This window comes from Eulemur rufifrons, unplaced genomic scaffold, assembly GCF_041146395.1.
Source record: "Eulemur rufifrons isolate Redbay unplaced genomic scaffold, OSU_ERuf_1 scaffold_33, whole genome shotgun sequence".
In the NCBI taxonomy this organism is placed as follows: Eukaryota; Metazoa; Chordata; class Mammalia; order Primates; family Lemuridae; genus Eulemur; species Eulemur rufifrons.
The window spans coordinates 3,560,001-3,580,000 of record NW_027182816.1 but is presented as its reverse complement, the minus strand read 5'-3'; positions in this window follow the sequence as shown (position 1 = coordinate 3,580,000).

The following is a 20,000-nucleotide window of genomic DNA, read 5'->3' as shown; positions in this document are numbered from 1 at the left end:
GCAATCTCAAACTCCTGGGCTCAAGCGATCAGACTGCCTCAGCCTCCCGAGTAGCTGGGATTACAGGCATGTGCCAGCATGCCCAGCTAATTGGATATACGTGTGTGTGTGTGTGTGTGTGTGTATATATATATATATATATATATATATATTTTTTTTTTTTTTTTTTTTAAACAGAGTCTCACTCTGTTGCCCAGACTAGAGTGCCGTGGCGTCAGCCTAGCTCACAGCAACCTCAAACTCCTGGGCTCAAGCGATCCTACTGCCCCAGCCTCCCGAGTACCTGGGACTACAGGCATGCGCCACCGTGCCCGGCTAATATTTTTCTGTATATATTTTTAGATACTGTTTCTGTATATATTTTTAGATATATAGTTTCTTTCTATTTTTAGTAGAGATGGGGGTCTCGCTCTTGCTCAGGCTGGTCTCGAACTCCCGACCTTGAGCGATCCACCCGCCTCTACCTCCCAGAGTGCTAGGATTACAGGCGTGAGCCACCCCGCCTGGCGTGTACGTTCTGTATTCACAGACAGACGGAAGGCAGGGAGAATGTTACCCTTTCAAAGCCCGCCCTGCTCGCCTCTCAGCCCACCGATGGCACTCTGAATCCCGTGGCATTCCTTCACTCAGCTGAATTCTTCAGCACCCGACCCCCCCCCCCTCGCCCCACCCCCGTGCCACGGGAGTTCGTTCTCATGGCAGAGCCATCGAGGCTGTTGCCACACGTGTTGTAGGTGCCTAGGCAGACTGTGCCCTGGCCCCGAGGAGGTACGGAACCGCCTATCGCCTCGGGAGGGAGGGACAAGATGTGTCCGTGTCCAAGGCGACGTCCTGTCGATCACGAGGAGGCCTGCAAAGGCTCGTATCTGCCAGGCATTGAGCCACATGACATGAAACACCGGTGTGTTCCTTCACTTAGGTGGTGTCGCGTGTTGATACTCACAGAGGATGATAAACCCACTCGCATGCCGGCTGAGCCCCCTGTGTCTCCTCCTCTATCCACTGAGGGAAAAAACCGCAACGAAAGGTAGAGAACCACAGGGTGGGAAGAGAGCCCGTCGCTCTCCCTATGTGACCGTCCGGAGTGCTCGTTCAGATGGGAGGAGGTGTGTTTGTGTGTGTATGTGTGTGTTTCATTGATTTTGGTGCCATCTTTTCTCTGCAGCTGCGTCAGAGGACAGCGATTTTTCCGATTTTCACTCCGCTGAGTGAATTGCCTTTTGAAGAGAATGTCCACAGGAAGCCTACGGTTCTCCCGCGTGGGTGGCCCTCCTCTAGAAATGAATCTCGTTTCTTGAACGGAGGGGACTTGTTGACGCCATCATGCTTTCGGGACGACTTCTCAGACGCTAGCTTTGGACCGCAACATAGGTGCCCCCCGACATTGCCTCAAGGGTTCCGTGGTGCCTCCTGTCAAGAGACCCCACCGACCGTCCCCAGCCTGCCCGCTCAAGGGAGCCGGGCCCCTTCTGATCTGTCCGCCCGCCGTGAAGCTCCCTCCCGAGGGTCGGAAAGCCCACCTGTTTCCCAGTTCGGTTGAATGATGGGGCACCCGGGCAGGGCACTGGCACCGAGTGACTCCATTCTGAGTCTGTCTGCTCTGTGGGGCGGGGGCGGGTGGGAGGGGGGGCAGTTCCGTCTCGACCGGTGGCCTCCTACCGACTGACTCTATGGGACGGACCATTCTCACTCAGGATCGTGTAACCTTCTTGGCCTAGGCACATCCCGGCACTGAAAGCCACTTTTCGGGGACACTCTCCCACGTACAGATAGATGGCCTGCACGAGTGCTCTTCCTTTCTCGAAACACTGGAAATCTGTCCTCAATTTTACCTGACCTACCTGACGGTGTGTGATAAAGGAGCATAGAACCCTCAGCCACCCTCCACCTTCCCGCTGCCACGAGAGACAGTGCCGAGCGTGAAATTCTATCCCTGACTCTCTGTGTCCACCGTTCTCTGGGTAGGGAAAGAACTTAACCAGATAGGCCCTATCGGTCGCTTATCTGTTCTGATAGTTTTGTGGCAGCCATTTCTTTCCCCCTTTCTTTTCTATTTCTGTCTCTCTCCCCCACCCCCGCCCCCAAATTCTTTCTACGAAGACGTTTAGGATGTCAGATTCTGGCCACATGCCCCCCCTAGGCATAGGGGGGCCAGCATAGACAAAGGTCTTCGGTACCAAGTGTTCATTCCACGGTGACAGATATTGCCACTCTTGTATTGACCAGGGCGAGATCGTGAGTGGGTCAACTCTGAAACTCCCTGTACTCTACTTCTCTCTTGGGTAGGTCCCTGCCCCAACCCTCCGGCTTCTAGCACACACCCAGGGGCACTCTCTCCTCTCTGGATAAAGTTCCAGATGATCCGATCCGCTCCGAGGCGGAAGGGGAGCTGGCCGGGCCACCCACTGTGCGCCCCACCCCCACCCCGCCCCACCCCCGTCAGTCATAGGGTCCGTTCTTTTCAGGATGACACCGGCAGCGGTTGCTGGGTGTCACCTTGCGGCCACTTTGATCAGACCTCGGGATCTGGAAAGTCAGGTGACGTTGGGAGTTTAAGAGCTGACTCCCGGGAGGTGTGGAGGGCGGGGAGGAGAGCACGGTCCGGACGGTCCCACCCTCTTCTTCCCGGGCCCGCAGCTCTGGGCCCGCCCGGGGCAGCCCTAGCCTCTAGCGGGTCTCCGCCCACCCGCCCTGTTGTCTGCGGGAGGCGCCCCTCCTCCCGCTCTCTGCCTCCTCCCGGGACCGTAGGCCTCTGCCCGTCGTCTTTTTTATTTTTATTTTTTCCCTTTTGTTTGTTTCTCTTTTATCTTGTTTTTTAGGCTTATCGAATATCATGTCGTATAAAAACTTAAATCACAGAATGAATTATATTATATAACAAGATGTGGCTTTTTATCCTACGCCGAGAACGATGAATTTTTCTCTTCGTGTCCATTTTCCTGTCCTGGAAGAAATACAAAGTTGCTCGTGATACTTCCCCATCATCTTCCAGTTTCCCCCACTGTCAACACGATGTATTCGATCGTATATCTTTGTGTGTGCACGTGGGCGCCTGTACCTATTTCTTTTCGGCATCAGTCTCAGGTCTTTTGGCACCTAGGGGGGAAAAAGGAGAAACCAATAAAGGACAGAAAGACGTTCTGTCGTTTTACGCTCCCCATCACCACCACCACCACCACCACCACCACTTTTGGGAGCTTGTAGTCTGGCCTATGTCCCCAAGGCAGGTTAAATCTTTTCTTAAAACTCCCAAGTGGTCCCCTGCCCCGCCCCCCCCCAGGTGGGCGGCCGGCAGAGTTCACAGGCTTTGTTTTTGGCAGAGCCTGGACGATTGAAATAATTAACCACAATCATCGCTAAAGCTGAGAACCCCTCCCCCCCTCATTAAAAGCTCTGTATTTCTGCCTAGCCCTGTGTTCGGGGAAATTCGGAGGCTTGAGATGGGAAGGTCTACCCTATTTTCTCCTTTACCGGCAAAATAGACTCTCTCTTTCCTTCCTCCTCAAACAGCTTGTCCTCGTTATTCGGCCTCGTGGGCAGGTGGCCGAGCTTTCGGTAACACCAAGTCTTCTAAGTTGTGTTGTGTTATCGGTCTTGTTTTCTTTCTTTTCTTTTCTTTTCTTTCTTTCTTTTTTTTTTTTTTTTTTTTTTTTTTTGAGACAGGATTTCTTTCACTCTGTCCTCTCCCAGGCCGCCTTGGCCTGATTGTAGCTCACAGCAAGCTCCAAATCCAGGGCTTAAGTGATCCTCTCTGCCTCAGCCTTCTGAGTAGCTGGGACTATAGGCAAATGCTGCCACACCCGCCATAATTTTTCTTTTTTCTTTTTTTTTTTTTTTTTTTTTTTGTTGGTAGAGATGAGGTCTCATCGTGTTACCCAGGCTGGTCTCCAGCTGCTGGGCTCAAGTCACGCTCCCGTCTCTGCCTCCCAAGTTGCGGGGATCACGGGCATGAGCCACCATGGCCAGCCAGGTTATTTAAAGGCGATCGCTTTGCTATCCTGATACAAAACCCCAAATGTGCGAGTTTAAGGCACCAGACGGAGGGAGTCCCCACACTACATTGTCACGAACATTGAGGGTGGCTCACGAAACAGCTGGGATGTGGCCACACAGTAGTGATCGAGGCGATATATTCTAGTGGGATAGCAGAAATATAGAATGTCCTGAAGACACTAAATGTCGGAATGCCACAGCAGTCAATGGCTGACAAACTTCCATTCCATTGTGTCATGGTAGGCGGCTTACTTTTCTCCTGCTCCCTCGGTATGATTAAGGCCTGACGTAGAAAATGTCTACGTCTCATCCAAATCCATCGAGACGATGGAAGGGGGAACTGGGAGAGGAATAAAGAAAAACAAGAGAGGGAGAAGCGAAACAAGAGAGAAGGGGGCCGAGGAGGAGAAGGAGGAAACTGCCTCCCCTGTCCCCATGCTACCCAATTAATAAATGAAGAATGGCCTCTTCCCTCCTCTTCCCAACCCCTAACTATGCCTGGAGGTGTATCGTAGGCCTACAGTCCTAAGAAATGTACAACTACTGATAGTAATGGGAAGAAATGCAGTCTAATAGGTTTCTGTGCAGTGGGACACCCAGGCCAGGGCACTTACGGTGAATGGAGCTTGCAGGGCGGGCGGGAGGTTGCTCTGGGTGAGTCTGTGAGTTGGCGGTGAGTGGTGAGTGAATGTGAAGGCCTAGGACATTACTTACTGTAGGTTTTCATAAACCCTGGACACTTAGGCCGCACGACATTTACCTTTAGAAATTTCTTTCTTCAATAATACATTAACCTTAGCTTACTGTAAGTGTTTTCACTTCATAAACTTTTCCATGGTGGTTTGGTTTTTTTTTTTTGTCTGTCTGTTTGTTTGTTTGTTTGTTTGTTTGTTTTTCTTTCTTTTAAACTTTTGGACTCTTTGGCAACACCACGACTTAAAACACAAATGCGTTGCACTGTTGTACACAGATATTTTCTTTCTCTGTGTCCTTATGTGTTCCGTAAGCTTTTTCCTACTTTTAAAGTTTTTATCGTTCTATGCACTTTTCAAAATAATAAAAACTAAAACAGAGAGGGGGGGTGGGAGAGGGAAGGAGAGAAATACACACACATGAATATGTTTCCCAAGTGAACTGAGGAAGGGGGCCGAGTCAAGGTTCTCAGGGAGCCACCAGTGATGAAACGGTCAGGCTCAGAATCAGCATTGCAGAGTGGCTGCAGAGCCGGGGGGCCTGGACTGGCTACCTGGACGACACTCCGTGTTTGGTAACTTGGCGAGTCATAAATCCTCTTGAGCCTCAGCCTCTTCATCTGCAAATGCAGAAATCATGGTGCCTACCCCACAGGGATATTGGGCAGAGTGAAAAAGCAAATGCAGGCAAAGCCCGCAGAAGCACGCGTGGTAAACAGTAAGCCTTTAATCGTGGTCACAGTCGTTGTTATAGGATCATCTTCCTATGTCCTTGTCTTTTAAAGATTAGCAGAACCTCCCAGAAGATGAGAATGGGCTCCCCCTGAGCAAGTCTCGGCTGTAAAGTCACAGGCATGTTGAGCATGTGGCACAGAAGGCAGAATAAAAACCTGATCCCGGAACATTATGTTCCTGCAGGACATGAAATCATTGAAGGTATGGGAAATCCTACCTCATATCCGTTTTACTAGAACACCTATGATTGCGTACGCACATGGACGCACGCGCACCCCAAACTTTTTGAGCTTCACAAAACAGCGTAACCAAGGAACACACTATGATGCTTCTTAGCGATCTATTTAGGCCCAGGTTACTCGTCACTCTGAGCCTGCCTCCTTATCTGTCCAATGAGAATAGTGTTTGTCACAATTATCGTCATCGTCATCCTACCTAACGCTTCTGGTAAAATTGAAGTGTGAGAACACCCGCTAGACAGAAAATCCATGTTATCTCTCAATTTTTCTTCCTCCTGATTTCTATCTGAATCTGTGAGCTCGCTTTGGTTCACTTCGGTTTTTCAAGAGGCTCCGGTTACCTTCTCTCCCACCTATATCGGATTGGGTCTGACGGAAGAAAGAAGGAAAAAAAAAAAAAAAAAAAAACAAACATAGTAAAGAAAGCAGAACAACATTTGTTTCTGAAGCAACCGATCAAACATTGCTGATGAGCCGGTCTTTTCTATTTCAGTAAACCAAGGAGGCCTATTGTCACGAGGATGTGAGGGGCCCGGGTAAGATTGGATGATTACCCCTAAAGGAGACAAAGCAGACAGACTATGGCACATGTGATCTTAGCCAAGAGAATAAACAGTGACCTCTCTGCCGAGTTGGGCCTTAGCATACCAAAGGGAAATAAAGGTGTAATAGGATGCTCAATTTTTACTCTGGAAACAGAGGTTGGTTGGGCACTGAACTGAGAACACTGAATTTTTTACCCTCCTTGATATTCACATAGGCTTAGAGGAGGCAAAAAAAAAAAAAAAAAAAAAAAGAATACTGAGCCTATAAGTCATCCCTAAAACTCGGATTTTATGTTCCCTTGCCTTTTCATAACTGAGCAACACACAACATTAAAGAATGGACACAGGCCGGACGCGTTGGCTCAGGCCTGTAAACTTAGCACTCTGGGAGGCCGAGGCGGGAGGATCGCTCAAAGTCAGGAGTTCGAGACCAGCCCGAGCGAGAGTGAGACCCCCCGCCCCCGTCTCTACTAAAAATATAGAAAGAAATTGTCCAGACAACTAAAAATATATAGAAAAAAATTAGCCGGGCATGGTGGCACATGCCTGTGGTCCCAGCTCCTGGGGAGCCTGAGGCAGGAGGATCGACTGAGCCCAGGAGTTTGAGGTTGCTGTGAGCTAGGCTGACGCCACGGCACTCACTCTAGCCCGGGCAACAGAGTGAGACTCAGTCTCGGGGGGGGGGGGGAACCCAAAAACAAACAAACAAACAAACAAAATAAAAAACTGGAAGGGACACAGACTTCCACAGGTTTGTGTGTGGCCCCTTTTACTTATTAACGCTACAGGACCTTAATTATTTGTGCTCTGAATCTGATATTCAAATTATCCTTGTGGCCAACGCGTTTGAACAGTAGATGGTAGGGGAAGAAGAGTTCACCTCCTGAATAGATGACAAGTAACGGGAGTACTGGTGAAATTACAAGTGGCTTACGTTTACACACTGAAAATCCCAGTTAGCCGCTACCATGAGTTCAAAGAAGAGATCTAAATTTCTGACCCTATGACCCTAAAAGATATTTCCTCCCATGGTGTCACAGATAAAAATAAAACTGCATCCTAGCACTTTGGGAAGCCTAGGGGGAAAGGATCGCTTGAGGCCAGGAGTTTGAAGTTGCAGTGATCTATGATGATGCTACTGCACTTTAGTCTGGGAAACAGAGTGAGGGCCCGTCAAAAGAAAAAAAAGAAAGAGACAAAAAGAAAGAGAGAGAGAGAGAGAGAGAGAGAGAGAGAGACAGGAAGACACAAGGAAAGAAAGAAAGAGAGAAAGAAGAGAGGAGAAGAGAAGAGAAGCGTCAATCTATCCATTGCATTTTCTACCCTTTAGGTGACTGGGCTTCAGCAGGGTGATGTGATCTGACAAAGTTCATGTTGCTAAGAAATAAAGCACTGGGGTTCAAACTCTGAGTTTTCAAAATCCAGCATATCCCCCTACCCACCATACCGTGCCACCTCTGAGAGTGGATATCTCACAGAGGAGAGCTGTGGAGGCCATTCTTGGACAGACAGAGTCAAGTAGTGGAGACCATGGAGTCTCTGCTCTGCAGCCAGTCTAGAGACATATGGAGCCATTAACACTGCTTGTGAGGAAAATACCATGTCATAGGGAAACAGAAATATTTTCCGCCTTAGGCAGATACAATTTAGGAAAAGACCCGAAACCCCTCTTCCTCTAACAGTGCTTTCTGGTCAGATGCTGACCCCTTCGATTCACAGATTCAGATACATCATTCAATGCAAGCATTGTCAACAAGTCACTCTTTGCAGCTTTCTGAAATTTCTCGGATATAGCATACTTGTAAAGATGATCACTTATGTGAAGACACCACCCCTCCAGAAAAACAAAAACAAAACCAAAACAGAAGCCCACTTTTCTCTGCTGTGAAAACCAAGATCAGCTTTTATGAGATCCACTAAATTCACACAAGAAGTAAAATATAATCATACTGATATATGCAATTTTTCTCTTAGAACAGAATGCATGGTGCTCCTTATCGTCTCAGATACTGTCAACAGAAAGCACGCGGTGGATGAACAATCTCCGTGAGCTTTTCTACAGAGATGGGGGTGTGTGTGTGTGTGTGTGTGTGTGTGTGTGATAAATAATGAGGGTTGAGGAGCAGATAAATGACTGGGGGAAAACAACAACAGCAACAACAACAAAAACCACTTCCTGGTTCCTCGATGCAAGCATTCATTTAAAGGGTATACTCGTATGTATACCTAGGTGGAAAGTGGAAGCAGCTTTAAAAAAAAAAAAAAGAAAAATTGCTGCGAGCCCTGGTTATGATACGGCAATAAGCGCTAGCTCTTGGAAGGTGTAAAACATATTCACGGTGGCTTACGCCAATTTGGGATGTACAAAGACGAGCTTGAGCACCACCACCAACCAAAAATATGAATGAATACCTGGCTAGCGATCAGGATCAGACATAATAGAAAAGAAAAAGCTCCCAAGGCTAAAATAATGTGAACACGATTGACTCGTCCATGGAAAAGAACCCCAAATCACTGCAAAATAATTTAAAGAGTTTTATTCTGAGCCCAACGGCCGTGATCATGGCCCAGAGAGCTACGCCCAAGAAGCCTTGAGCAAGCGGACCCATTGTGGTGGGGTGGGTTACAGTTTGGCTTCATACATTTTAGGGAGACAGGAATTACATGTAAAATCACAAATCAAAACATGGAAGGGGTACATTGGTCTGGGCTGAAAAGGCAGGACATCTGGCAGTTGGGGGGGGCGGGGGAGGGAGGGTGCGGTGTTTACAGGTTTACAGCTGGGTTTAAAGATTCTTTGATTTGCAATTGATGACATAAATGAACCTCTGCCTAAAGGCTTTGCATCATGTTTTCAGTTAAGGTAAGGAGGTCTGCTAATCACAGACAAGCCACTGGACAGTTTACCCAAAACTCAAGTGCCCTGTAGTTCAGTAAACGGTTGGCCTGCTAGATATGCGTTAAGCTTTGTCTTGCCTGGCCTTAGGCCCGTCGGACATTCAGTATCTCATTGTTATAAAATCTGACTCCATCAGGGAGGAGTGTCTGACTTCCCCTGTCCTTGCGGGGCAGCAGCTCAGGTTTAAGGGTTTTTCTAGGGTTCCCTGGGCCAACCACGGGACGGGTCAGCTGGCGGTGGCGGGCGGGGGGCGGCTTAAGATTTTATTTTAGTTCATAGACTCCAGAAATGGTGTTTCCCTGGGAAAGGCACACGAGTTCATGAAAAGCTTTCATTCAGTTGGTCTGGCTCCTCCCTGAGGTCGTCTCCCTGCCCCCCACTCCTCCCCTCCCCTGGGGCCGGAGCGGGGGGGGGGGGGGGAGGGTGAAGGCCCAAGAGGAGAGGCGCGTGGGGGAGGTGCCGCTCCCAGAACCAGAGACTCGTCTGGGCCCCACGTAACCCAGCCACCGCGACCGCTTCGCCCGAGGAGGTGCCCAGCAAGTCGTGCTTCTGCCCCTCGGGATTGCCTGCGGGCTGGGGGCGGGGTACGAGCTCCCGGCCCAAGAGGGAAACCCCTAGCCTGGCCGCACAGATGGCCGGGCCCCCGGCGGAGCCCTTCCGCCGGTTTCCACCCCTCCCCCACTCACTGCGCTGACTGCGCATGCGCGCTCGCACGTAGCCGCCTCGGGCTTCTCTCGGGCGGAGCCGCTTTCAGCCGCGACCCCGCCCCGCGAGCTGACTGTGCATGCGCGCTTGCACGTAGCCGCCTCGGGCTTCTCTCGGGCGGAGCCGCTTTCAGCCCCGACCCCGCCCCGCGAGCTGCCGCTTCCAGGCGGCACACCGCATGGGGGAGGGGACGGAGCTCTAAAGAAATCAGTCCCCTCCGTCTCCTGCCTCAGGAAAAGCCCCAAACCCTTGGAGAACTGCCACCCACCGCCACTACCGTGTGTGGGGGGGGGGCGGGGGGGCTGGGTCTTTACTTTGTGTCCTCCTTGTGGCCCAGTCCAAGGCGGCTGGGCTGCCAAACAGATCGTCTCGAGAGGGAGGCAGGAAGGGCCCAGGTCTGGACAGGGGTGGATTGGACCCCTCCACCCTGGGGTGTGGACTTGTGACCGAAAGCTCAGCTGCTTGTCCACGAGGCCGAATAACGAGGACAAGCGGTATGAGGAGTAAGAAAACAGAGAGTCTACTTTGCTGACAAAGGAGGAAATAAATAGGGTAGAGCTTCTCAGTCTCAAACCCCCAAATTTCGTGAACATAGGCCTAGGCAGAAATACAGAGGTTTTAAAGGAAGGAGGGTTGGTTCTCAGCTTCAGGCAATTACTGCAGTTAGCTGTTCTAAAGGTCCCGTCTCTGCTGAGAAGAAAGCCCTTGAACTCTGTGGGCCGCCCACCCTGGGGGCCACCTGGAGTTATAACCAAAGAGTTAACGTGCCTCAGGGATGCAGGCCGGGCTGCAAGTTCCCAAAAGCCTGGGGGAAGTTTTAAAAAGACAGAAAATCTTTCTGCCCTCTTCCCCTCCCACCCCCCCACAAAGCCATTTTCTCTGGTGCAGACTCGGCACCCTCCCCGTGCAGGCCTGTTTGTCCTCAATCATCTGTGAGGTTCACGAGGAGGAGATGCTCTCTCGCTCTCCCCACCCTCTTTCTTCCCTTAGGAAATCCTCAGCGCTGTTCCACACACTCAAGGTGGCGGGCCTGCTCCGGCCACCAGCCACCTCTTGTGCCACCTCCCCCCCCCCCCCGCCCCCAACGGAGTAGGTGTACAGACAGGAGCACACTTTACTGGAGGGCGCCTGGGGATGAAGAGTTGTGGTGGCCAAATGGGGGATGCGGGGCGGGGAGGAGAGTGGCTGGCATTTGGCAAAGAGTGACACGGAGTGGCCATCCAGGCTTGTCTGAAAAGTGGGACTACGAGCCTGAGAGCGCCGACGGAGTCGATGGACATGGTCACTGCTGTGGGATGTCTCTTTTACCACGATGTAACACCAAAGCAAACCCCTGACCCGCTGGGTCGGAGAAGGCCTTGTGGGCAATTTAGAAAAGCCATGGCGTGGCCATTTGGAATACTTCCTGCCTCTCCGGGAATCAAAAATTAGAAAGGACCATGGGTTCTGTATTAACGTACCAAAGGCAGGGAGAATTTTAGCCTTTTAAAGCCTGCCCTGGCCCTATCTCAGCAAGGCAGTGGCACCCCAAGTTCCGTGACATTTCTGCACTCGGCGGCTGACTTCTTCAGCCATCTGTTGCGATGCCCCTGCCAGGTGGCCACTCACTCGCCCCTTCAGTTCAACCCTTGTACCAGAAAGTGTTGCCTTCTTCCTAACCCCTATGGGGGGGCCGGGGGGTGACGTGTGTGTGGGGGGGGGGTAGTGGAAATGGGCAGACCCCACAGGTGCAGCCTCTTCCAGGTCATAATGGGCCTGAGGCAGCGTGGGATTCCCCCGGAAGGGAGGCAGGGTGGCACTACGGCACCGAAGCCTGACGCCGGCGGCCACGTGGATGGTGGGGGACACGTTAGACCGCTGAGATGCAGCCACTGAGAGCCACCCCGCAGCAAGAGGTCTCTCTTGGCAGAGCAGGCACTGAGTCCGCAAGTCAAGACAGCTGGGAGGCCTGGGAGACAGAGGCCCTGGATCTCAGGTCCCGGGGTGGGGGCGGGGGGCAGTGCCAGTGCCTGGAGAGAGAGAGAGCCCAGGCTCCAGAGGCCATGATGGGGCCTGGTGGGCAGGGCCGAGGAGGTCAAGGCCGGGTGTGGTGGGGTCCGGGATGAGGGGCTTGGGGTGACGGGCAGGGAGAACGACCCGTTCACTCAGACGTGCCCTCAGAGGAAGGCAGAGGTGCGTTTTGCCTTCCTCCGGCTAGTGGAACGCTCGGCATTTCTTTCCTTCAGAGCTGGGTTGAACCGGTATGGCATCTGTTATAGTACGGAGTGCGAGACAGGACAACCTAGAGACCGAATTGAGCCAAGTCATGAGTCCATATTAGCTGGCCAGCGACCACCCCCTGCCCTGTTAGGGTACAGGTACAGAGAATGGCCCCGAGCCGAAAAAAGCAGGAAGGTTTCAGACTATCCTAAGCTAGAGCTCCGTGACTTTAGGCACGGCGGTTGAAACAACACTATACCACCTACTCCGCAGCTGTGTGGTCCGGGACCAGCCTCGGGCCCCCGTTTCGTTTCGGTTACAGTCTTTAAGCGAGCAGGTTTACAGAAACAGATAGCTCCAATTAAGGAACATTCTTTCAGGCGTTAAGCAAGCACAATCAATTTTACGACAGGCAGCTGGAAAGTTTAAACACTTAGTTACAAGTTAATTGCTTTGTTTTATCTCCGCAAGGTACGTATTTCCAATTACAGACATAGGTCAAGCGGACATCGGTCACCTAGCGAGCAAGCATAAGTTTTCAAGTGGGCCTTTACAGCGTCCAGACAGGCCTCGGTCCAGTTATTGTGCATTCTTTTTGACCACTTGGAAAGCTACTAGCACCGTTCCGGGCCTCACCTCACTCACGCGGAACTACAGAGTGATGACCCGGGGTGGGTGGGTGGGTGTGTGTGTGTGTGCTCCCTCCTGTGGTGGGAAGGGTGATCTGCTCGCCCACCCGGCGTGGTGTCCCCCACCCCTGCCCCATCTTGGCGTTTACAGAAAACAAACACGAACACAAGAGAGGGAGCCGGAGGAGGAGGAGGAACATATGCTGCTATCCAGGTTATCCTGGGAGGCTTCCTAGCCATTTCTGAGGAAACAGTGTCTCCTGGCTGTCTCCCGTAGTTTTATTTATTGACTTATTTATCTATTTTTCCTTTTGGCTTGAACCCATTCTTTTCGTTTCGGCATCTCATCTGACATCCTCTTCTGAGAGGAACCTGGAAACGTTTCCCCGTGTTGCATCTTTTCAGGCTCTGTACGACTGACGAGCATCGTCCCTCTTCAGTCACTGGGCTCTTTGCTAGCCAGGCCTTAATTCTCCACGTTGTAAACCCCAGATCGGATCTCCGCCCGGAATCCTGTAGAGACCCACCGAATCGATGTTTGGACTGGGATGTCTCGTAGACCTTACCTATTAAAAACCGATCCAGGCCAGGCTTGGTGACTCACGCCTGTAATCCTAGGCCAAGGCGGGGAGGAGGACCGACCGCTTGAGGTCAGGAGTTCGAGACCTGCCTCGGCAAAAGCAAGACCCCCGTCTCTACCAAAAATAGAAAAAAATTAGCCGGGCATGGTGGCACACGCCTGTAGTCCCAGCGATTTGGGAGGCTGAGGAAGGAGGATCGCTGGAGCCCAGGAGTTTGAGGCTTCCAGTGAGTGAACTATGCCCTGCTCCCCCGCCACCCCTCCCCATCATCTCTAACGAAATGACAGTAAAATAAAATAAAATAAAATAAAGCTCAGAAAAAAAAAAAAAAAAGTACTATGTAGTGAGACCGATCCTAAGAACACGGGCTCGGGGAAGGAAGTCACTACCACGGTATAAAATTGTATAAACGTTACCCGTTTCTGTGTGCGTGCGTTTTCTGAGAAATGACCCCCTTTTGCTATGGGGCCGGGACTGGAGTCCCAGTTTGGGACCATAGGATTCCCCGCACTCGACTCCTGACTGATTCGACCTAGGGTTAGCTCTGTGTAAACACTCTTTAGACGTGGGTGTTTTATGGATTTCTGTCCTTCGGGAGAAACGACTGGCCCGGGTACAGGAGTGAGTGAATGTACCGACCGTCTTCTCCCATCTCTCTCTCTCTCTCTCTCTCCCTCCCACACACAGGCACACGCGCACGCGCACGCGCACGCGCGCACACACACACACACACACACACACACGCCGTTTCCGGGAGCGCCCACTTCATGCGCTTCGGTCCACCGTGACAGATAGTCCAACTGTCTGTCCAATCATCGTGAGTGGCTGCGCCTAGGCCCCGCTCTGAACCTCTCCGTACTGTTCGTGTGTCTTCAGCAGGTCCTGCCTCCACCCGTGGCATCTAGCACGGGCCGATGGGTCCCTGTCCTCTCTCCCTGCCGTGGACGCCCCCCTCCGGCCCCCCGCCCCCGGGGGCTCTCTGGTCGACTAGTGGTGGGGAGTGTGCCCGAGGGCTGAGAGACGTGGTCCGAGAGGGGCCGGGAGGAGGCCTGCGACCCAGTGTGTACCCACTCCCGCCCCCACGCTCCCTCCCCCACGAGGGAGCCCGTCCTTTCCAGGCTGACACTTGGATCGGTGGATGACGGGGGTCACCTGGCGGCGGGCGAGCGTTATGGGAAAATCCGGTAGGCGTGTTGCGACGTCCTGCCACAGAGATGGCTCTGGCGACAGCCTCGGGCCGCCCCACCCTGGCCTCCGGCCAGGCCCCGTGAATGTGTTCTCTTTGTCCCCGACTTCTTTCTTTGTTTCACCAGCCGGCGTGCTCTGAGAATGTGAAGTGTATCATAGTTCCACCCTGGGTTTCATGATCCTAAGATAGGAAGGGGTTTTATGATTCCACGACAGAAAGGTTTTCTCATCCTATCATCTCTCCCCCCCCCTTCTTTCTTTCTTTCTTTCTTTCTTTCTTTCTCTTCCTCCTTCTGCCTTTTCTTTACTTCTTTGTTGTTTCCTTCTTTCAGTCTTCCTGTCTTCCTTCCTGCCTGCCTGCCTTCCTTCCTTCCGTATTTCTTTCCATTTTTCTTTCCTCTCTTCCTTTCTCCTGTTATCCTGTGTTTCTATCTCTGTTTTTTCCATCTTTCTTCCCCCTTTCTACTTTCCTACCTTCTTTCTTTCTCATTCTCTCCTTTCTCTCTCTTTCCTTCTTCCTTTCTGTCTCTTTCTATATTTTCTCTCTCCTTCCTTCTCTCTATCTTTTTCTCTTTCCATCTTTCCGTGCTCTTTCTTTTTCTCTCTTAATTTCCTTTCTTTTTCTTTTCTTTCTTTCCCTCCTTCTGTCTGTCTGTCTGTCTGTCTTTCTTTCTTTCTTCTTTCTTTCTGCTTCCATCCTTCCTCCCTTTTTCTCATTCTCTTTCTTTCTGCCTGTCTTTTCTTTCCTTATTTCTTCTTTCCTTCTGTCTTTCTGTGTTTCCTATCTCCTTCCTCCCTTCCTTTTTCTTTCTTCCCCGTGCCCTCTTCCTGTCTTTTCTTATTTACTGTTTTTTTCTTTCTGACTTTCTCTCTCTGTTTCTCCGTCTCTTTTCTTTCTGTTCTTTTCCTTTCTCTCCCTTTCTCTGTTTCTGTTTCTGCCTGTCTGTCTCTCGGCTATGTTGTGGTCTGTGCAGAGACGGGTTTGGTGGACGATGTCGGTGGTCGGGCCGACCCATCCTTTCTTTGATCCCAGTGCTAGCCAGGCCGGGGCCTGCTTAGCTTCCAAGATCAGACGAGATTGGGCGCGTTCAGGGTGGCGTGGCCCTAGACTGACCCGTCATTTTTCGATGGCTTCCGTGGGGAGTAGGGGGACTGTGTTTGATGCCCCCGGGGGACCTTCTGGACTCTGAAATGATGGGCTCCAGAGGGTTGCCCCGTGTCTTGCAGCAGACCTCTGGTGGCTGGCGCCGGTTGTGGTCGGGCTCCACCTGGCGGCCGCTTTTCTACAAGTCTCTTGTCCTCTGAATCTTCGGTGCAGCAGGCAAAGCAGGGGACAGTCCCCGATGCGAGCGAGGCTGAGTTCCGGGAAGCAAGCAGCCTTCGCGGGGCCATCTGGTTCGTGCCGGGACGCCGGCTGGGACATCTGGGAGGCAGAGCTTGGGCCTGCAGGGCTGTGTGGCGGGAGGACGTTGTCGCCGCGCTTCCAGGCTCAGCCAGCCAGGCGGCTTGCGGGGCTGCCCGGGCAGGTCGACTAGCACGCTGTGGCCGCTTTGGAGACCCGACCCACCCCGCGGGGACAGGAAGGAGACGGCACACGCGGGCGGGAGAGGAGGGTGTCCGGCGACCGGCCGCCGTCCCGTGCATGCGTGTCCCTCTCCCTCGGCCTCGCCTTTCCTACCCATTTTCCCTGGTTCCCGCTCAGGAGGCAGGGACAGCCCTGTGAGTGGCACCCAGTCGTCCGTGGCTTCTTCCGAGTCCTACTCTGGGGGCGCGGACCGGGCCCTGGGTGGCGCGGGTGGCCGGCGAGGGCGACCCCTGTCGGCCCGCGGGCGCTCGTGGGCCGCGGCGGTCCCGTCCCGATGTTTTCTCCTCCACAAGTCCCCGTGCTGGGGCCGGGGACCGGGCCCTGGGTGGCCCTGGGTGGCGCGGGTGGCCGGCGAGGGCGACCCCTGTCGGCCCGCGGGCGCTCGTGGGCCGCGGCGGTCCCGTCCCGATGTTTTCTCCTCCACAAGTCCCCGTGCTGGGGCCGGGGACCGGGCCCTGGGTGGCCCTGGGTGGCCGGCGAGGGCGACCCCTGTCGGCCCGCGGCCGCTCGTGGGCCGTGGCGGTCCCGTCCCGATGTTTTCTCCTCCACAAGTCCCCGTGCTGGGCCCTGGGTGGCGCGCGTGGACGGTGAGGGCCTCCCTGGCCCTCTACGCCACGGGGGCCGACCAGATGTCCCTGAGTGCCCCTTGTCTGCTGGCGCTGGGGACGTGCTGGGGACAGGTGGCCGTGTCGAGTGTCGTGGGGGCAGGCGTGTTCAAGTGGCTCGGTCCCCGTCTTCCTGCGCGGTGTTTTTGATCACCTCATATCGTCATCTTCCGCCTGCAGGTTAGTACTGACACGCTGTCCTTCGGCGACTGTCGCTGGAGGGGTTGGGCCTCCGCACGCGGACAGGGTTCTGGGTTCGTGGGGATCCAGCGCCCTGCCCTGTTCCCTTTGAGCTGACCGCCTGGGCCCGCGCGCCGGCTCTAGGGCGTCGGAGTGTCCCGACGGTGGTGCCCGCCTCTCGCGTTGGTCTCTTGTCCCCTCGAGAGACGGCACCCGGGGGGGGGGAGGTTTGCGGCAACCTTCCCCCTTACCCCGCTGGCTCTGTGCCGTTGCGTGTCAGGCGGTCCTCGTCTTTGGGTTGTGCTTGGGAGGCGGGGCTGGCGAGGCTGAAGCGGGCTCCTCGGATCGCTGTCCTCGCCGGCCTGACTGACCTCCCCCAACCCTCCCCGTCCTCGGGGCCTGATCGATGTGGTGACGTCGTGCTCTCCCGGGCCTTGAGCCGCGTGCCAGGCGAGGGACGGTCCATTCGTGGTGAATGGTGGCCGCTCTTCTCGTTCTGCCCGCGGGCACCTCACCTCTCCTTCCCCGCCTGTGGGCGGTGCGTGGGAGGCGCGGGTGCGAGACTATCCGGCCCGACCGCGGTCGCCCCGCCCTCGGCCTCGTGGCGTTGGCGGGGGGTCGTGAGTCCTCTTGACGCAGCGGGCAGCCCTCGCTCGCCCTGTGTGGCTGTTGCCTGGCCGGGGTCCCCCCTGCCCGTGACGGACGGGTGCGGGGCCGTGCCGCCCGCCCGGTCGCGCGCCCCGTTTGGCGCGCGGCTGCTGGGTCTGCGTGGCCCTTTTGTGGTGCCCCCGGAGCGCACCGGGTTGTTCTCCAAGGTGCCCGAAACCGAGCGGTGGTTGTCGTCCTCGTTCCCGGCGTCCCCCTCTGGTCGCCGCTGCAGCGTCTGCTGCGTTGGGTACACCCTCGAGCAGCGTGCTTGGGGTTGGGGGGGGTCGAGGCGGGCAAGCCTAGAGGCATCCTCCTGCGCTGCGTGGGCGGGCGGGGGGCGTTGTCTCGGCGTCCCCACGATGTGTGCGTGGCGGACTTCGAAAGGCGAGCGCACGGCTTGTGCTCTTCCCACCCTGCCCGAGGTGGGGTGGTTGCACGGTCGTGTGGGCGATCGTGGTGGGGCCGGGCCGGCGACGTGGTGCCGGCCGGCCCCGTGGGGGGCCTCTGCCACCGGCCTGGTCTGCCTCGGTGACCCCTCTCCCATACCGACGGGGGAGTGTCCCCCTCGAAGTGAGGTGGCTTTTGGACCAGGGGCCCCGACCGCGAACGCTCAGGAGTCGCCAACCGTGCGTGTTTTGCCCCATGCCGCAGACCCCCCCACACCTCCCCGGGGCGTGCCTGAACGCCTCCGCCCAGGGCCCTTACGGGGGCGACCGGGGGTCGGGGGCGATCCACCTTCGGCGAGAAAGCGTCTTCTCTAGCGATCATGGAGGCGTGTCCTCTTCTGGGGTTTGTCGGATCCCCCAGCCCGCCGCCTCTCTGCGCGTCGTCAGGCGCCGCCCCTGCGGCTGCCAGTTGTGCGTGGGCAGAGTTCCCTCCTCCCCTGCCGTGGGGGTGGAGCGGTCCGCCGGCCCCCGCGGTGGGGGCCGAGTGCCACTCTTCGCCTAACGTGGTCCGCGCCTCCCCCTCTGAACTCTGGGGGAGGGTCACGCCGGGCCGGGCCGGCGTTCCAGCTGTGAAGGGCGCCCGCGTGTGTGCGCTGCGTGCCCCGGCCGCGGGTCGCCCCGGTGTGCGCTGGGGTAAGGGGGTGGTGGTGCGGCCCGTCTCGCGCCCCCTCCCCAGCCCCTGTGAGCGTGCGGCCCTCCACCCGGTCCCGTGCCAGGCCGCGGATGGATGGGCGCTCCCGTGCTGGCGCCTGTGGATTGCGGCTTGGGGGACCGCCCGGCCAACGAGGGGGTCGTTCCACCGGTGCGCGGTGCTCCCCGGAGCGAGACAGGATTGGGAAACGGACGAGAATGGGATTAGGCGCGGTGGCGTGCGGGCCGAGGGCCGAAGGCCGGTGTCGCTCTGGGACGCCCCGGTGGTGAGGCCGTGGCCCCGTTGGGAGGGGTGCCGAAGGCTTTGGCCGGCTGGCGTCACGGGCGCGTTGCGGGACCGCTCTCGGGTTTGGGGCGGTGGGATCCCGTGGCGTTGTTTCCCCAGTGGCCCGGTCGCGGCGCAGGTCTCGCCTCCCACGGGCTCTCGTGCCTCGCCCTCGCGGGGTCTCATCCCTGTTCGAAAGGGTGTTCCTTCTCTCTTCCTCACGGCTGCCGACCGCCCCGCGACGAGCGTTCGCCCGACTGCGCTGCCCGAACCTGACCTCGCCGCGGGGAGGGGGCGTCGCCCTGGCCGCCAAGGCCCTGGATGGCGCCCCCCACCCCCCCCGGCGACGTGCCTCGGTTGAACGGTCGGCGGGCCTCCGCGTGGCGGGACGGACGGCGTTGGGGGGCGGCCGGTCGCGCGTGCGTGCAAGAAGAGCGTTTTTCCGGAGCTACACGCGACCGCGATGACGGTCGGGGTCCGGGCACTGCGAGGTGCGCGGGGGATTTGGGGAGCTCGCCGAAGGCGCAGCCGGTCGTCCCAGGTGCCGCGGGACCGCCCTTGTGCGCGGAGGCCACTGGCGGTGAGATCCCGTGCGTGTCCTGGCCGGTGGGCTGCCGTCTGAGGCTTGCTACACCCCTCCCCTCGGGCCTCCTGGTGCCCGTCGGCCCCTTCCCCCGTCGTCGCCTTATGCCGCGCCCGGCGGCCCCCACCCCGCTCGCCGCCGCCTTGAGCCATCTCGTCCTCTCCCGTCTGGCTTTCGTAGCCGGGAGGGCGTCCGTGCCCCCGGTGCTGCATCGCTCTCCCCCGTGTGTCCGTAGCGGCCTCTCCCGTGGTCCGCCGCCGCCTGCCCGCTTGCCCGCGGTGGCGTTGCGTGTCGATGGCGTGTGGGGCGCCGTCGTCCCCCGCGGTGGCCGTCTCCCCCGGTCGGTGGCTTCGCGTGCAGGAGCACGCGGGTCCCGCGGTCTCTCTCCTCCGGCCATCCGTCGTGCCGTTACCCGCCGCGCCCGTACGCTCCGGGGCGGGGCCCGGACGGGCTTCGGCCCGGTCCGAGCCTCGTTCGGGGTTGTTCGGGCGCGGGCCGCTACGGTCACGATGCTTGACTGGCCGCGGGGTGTGGTGCCCGGGCCCGTCTCTCCGTGCCCGCGCGCCCTCCCCTCCCGTGGGGGGGGGTCCTTGTCGCCGCGGGGGGCCGTCGCCCTGCCCCCACGGCTCCAC